The sequence below is a fragment of the Carlito syrichta genome, unplaced genomic scaffold (assembly GCF_000164805.1).
Source record: "Carlito syrichta isolate Samal-C Ts95f unplaced genomic scaffold, Tarsius_syrichta-2.0.1 Scaffold302340, whole genome shotgun sequence".
In the NCBI taxonomy this organism is placed as follows: Eukaryota; Metazoa; Chordata; class Mammalia; order Primates; family Tarsiidae; genus Carlito; species Carlito syrichta.
Genome location: NW_007246436.1, coordinates 126,233 through 129,947, shown reverse-complemented (window position 1 = coordinate 129,947; position 3,715 = coordinate 126,233). Strand labels below are relative to the sequence as shown.

Here is a 3,715-nt window from a genome sequence, read left to right as displayed (position 1 = left end):
GCGGAAGGATCGCCGGAGCCCAGCAGGTTGAGGCTGGGGTGGCCGGGAGCGGCCACTGCATTCCAGTCTGGGCGACAGAGTGAGACTCCAACTCAAGAAAAAAAATAAAAAGAAAGTATAAATGGAAGAAAGATTCTGCTTGAATTTAGGGAGAAGAAAAGCATGTAAAACGACAGGAATGTCAGGGAAACTTCTTGCTTACTATGTTGGAAATGTTGGGATGATCAGGATGATGATTTCCTTCTGACTGAAAAGTTAGTAATGGTAGGCCTAGGAATGATTGAGGTTTGAAAACATGAACAGGCATATTGGAACTTACCGTGCAAATGAGTGTTTTCTGAAAGTGGCTATTTGGGGAAATCATTCTTATTTTAGTGGTATTGCTTTTTTCTTTTTGAGTTGGAGTCTCACTCTGTCGCCCAGACTAGAGTGCAGTGGCCGCTCCCGGCCACCGCAGCCTTGACCTGCTGGGCTCTGGCAATCCTTCCGCCTCAGCCTTCCCAGTAGCTGGAACTACAGGCGCGCACTACCACGCACGGCTGATTTTTTTATTTTTATTGTAGAGATGAGGTCTCGCTGCCCAGGCGGGTCTCGAACCTGTGGGCTCAGGCAATCCACACACCTCAGCCTCCCAAAGGTGCGGGATTACAGGCTGAGCCACCGAGCCCGGCTTGCTTTTTTCTTTATGATGTACTTGGAACTCATCTTTTGGAGTTCTTCAGAGCTACATATATAAAACAAGGTGAGGGAGCGAACTGGATGATATCTAAAAAGAAAGCCTCCATGTAAGAAATTGTCAGTGAATACCCTCCACCCAAAAAGATACCTAAAAATGTTTTGGGCTGTGATGACATTATTGGAGTTAAATGAAAATCTACCAAAATTAAGCCTTTTTCTGGCCTATAACTGTGATTTATGGCACCAAGTTACTAGATAAGGGAGGGTTATAAAGCCTTTTATCAAATAGTAAAGAGATACCAGGTATTCCTAAGTGTTTCAACCTAAAACTGATAAGTTGAATTTTGCTCTCCTCTAGTGTGTAACCAAATGTATTTCCTTTCATTTTTATGTATTTGTTTTCTGCCCCTTCACAGACCTCTACTCCCCAAGAAACCATTCTCCAGTGTCTCATTTTCTTAAGTATTTATATAAATTCAGGCGCTATGCAATCAACTATAGATCATCAATGCCTAGAGCTTTAAATTCTTGGTTTGGTTGTTCTTAGCACATAGCAAGGGTATGGCTACTTTAACCCTTGCCACTACTGCTGTCACACCCAGTTGTCCCTTGGGTATATATTCAAGAAATTTCAGCAAATTTTAATGCGGCTATTGTAAAATACAGTCATGCATTGCTTAACAATGGGGATATGATCTGAGAAGTACCTCTTTGGGCAGCTTAGTTATGTGAACATCATAGAAAGAATGTACATGGTATAGCCTCTCCGTACCTAGGCTGTCTATATGGTACAGCCTGTTGCTCCTAGGCTACAAATCTGTACAGTGTGTGACTGTACTGAATATTATAGGCAGTTGTAGCACAGTGGTATTTGTATAGCTAATCATAGAAAAATCACCGTCAAAGCATGAGGTAAAAGGTAAAGAACGGTACACCTGTGTAGGGCGCTCAGCATGAGTGGACGTTGCAGGACTAGAAGTTGCTCTAGGCGAGTCGGTGAATGGGTGAGTGGTGAATGAGTGAGAAAGTCAAAGACATTACTGTGCACTTTTGCAAATCTCATTAGCACTGTGCACTTAGGCTACACCAAATTTGTAAAAAATTTGTTCTGTAATAAATTAACCTTAGCTTACAGTAACTTTATAAATACTTTAATTTTTAAAAGACTTTTTGGCTCTTGTAATAATACTCAGCTTAAAGCACAAACACAACGTATCGCTATACAAACATATTTTCTTTATATATATTGTATATATAAAGAATATATTTTATATATATATTTGTTTTTTGGGTTGTTGCCCAGGTTGGAGTGCAGTGGCATGTTCACGGCCACCGTAGCCTCAACCTGCTGGGCTCAGGTGATTTCTTCACCTTAGTAAGTGCAACCACAGGTGCACACCACCATGCTTGGCTAATTTATTTTGATTTATTGTAGAGATGAGGTTTCACCAAGTGGCCCAGGCTGGTCTTGAATCCCTGGGCTCAAGACAATCCTCCTGCCTTGGCCTCCCAAAGTGATGAGATTACAGGCATGAGATTACTCTGTGCCCAGTATATATCTTTATTCTATAAGCTTTTATCTATTAATTTTTTCTTTATTACTTTTTAAAACTGTCTTTGTTTAAAACTAAAATATAGGCCAGGTGCGGTGGCACATGCCTGTAATCGCAGCATTTGGGAGGCTGAGGCAAGAGGATTGCTTGAGCCCAAGAGTTCAAGACCAGTCTAGGCAACATAGTGAGGCCTCATCTCTACAAAAAATAAAAAAATTAAAACTAAAACACAGACATACATTAGGCTAGACTTACACAGGGTCAGGATTATCAATATTATTGTCTTCCACCTTCACATTATGTGGTATATGACTGCATTAAAAGGTAAATTTGTAGCATAAGCAACATTTTAAAAACAACTTGCATACCATACAACTCACACATTTAAAGCATTCAAGTCAGTAGATTTTAGTATATTCAGAGAGTTGTACATACATTACCACTGTCTAACTCCAGAACATTTTTTCATTGCTCCTGAAAGAAACCCATACCATTAGTAGTAACTTCCCATTCTTCCCTTTCCCCAGCTCCTGGTAACTACTAGTCTAGCTTCTGTTTCGGTGGATTTGCCTATTCCAGACATTGCATGTAGATGAAACTGTACAGCATGTGGTCTTTTGTGTCTGGCCTTCTTTTTTTTTTGAGTTGGAGTCTCACTCTGTCACCCAGACTGGAGTGCAGTGGCCGCTCCCGGCCACCGCAGCCTCGACCTGCTGGGCTCCGGCAATCCTTCCGCCTCAGCCTTCCAAGTAGCTGAAACTACAGGTGCACGCTACCACACCGGCTAATTTTTTTTTATTTACTGTAGAGATGAGGTCTCACCAAGTTGCCCAGGTGGGTCTCGAATCCGCGGGCTCAGGCAATCTACTCACCTCAACCTCCCAAGGCGCGGGATTACAGGTTGAGCCACCGAGCCCGGCTGTGTCTGGTTTTTTTAACTTAGGGTTTATCTGCATTATAGCCATACCAGTGTTTTATTCCTTTTTGTGGCCAAGTAATATTCCATTGTGTAAGTATACCACATTTTGTTAATTCATTTGATATTTGAGTTTCCTACCTTTTAGCTATTGTGAATAATGCTATTGTGAACATCTGCATACATGCTTTTGTTTTGAAAACAAGGACATATGTTTTCAAATTCTTTTGGATGTGTACCTAGAGGAACAGAATTGTTGAGTCACATTGTAGCTGTATGTTTGACTTTCTGAGGAACTTTCAAACTATTTGCCAAAGTGGCTGCATCATTTTATAGTCCCACCAGCAATGCATGAAGGTTCTAATTTGTCTACATTCACTCCAAAACTTACTATTGTACATCTTTTTGGTGATAACGATCCTGGTGGGGTGTGAAGTGATATCTCATTGTAGCTTTTACTTGTGTTTTCCTAAATGACAAAGGATATTGAGCATCTTTTTATGTGTGTTTTGGTCATTTGTATATCATCTTTGGAGAGACGTACTTTTTTTTTTTTTTTTTTTTTTTG

The 3,715-nt window shown here is 40.7% G+C and overlaps 1 protein-coding gene across 2 annotated transcripts in view; it reads left to right on the top strand.

Moving 5' to 3' along the window:
* Positions 1-3,715, top strand: part of KDM2A (lysine demethylase 2A) — a 136,630-nt gene that overhangs the window by 66,372 nt on the left and 66,543 nt on the right. The gene's annotated exons all lie outside the window — the stretch shown is intronic.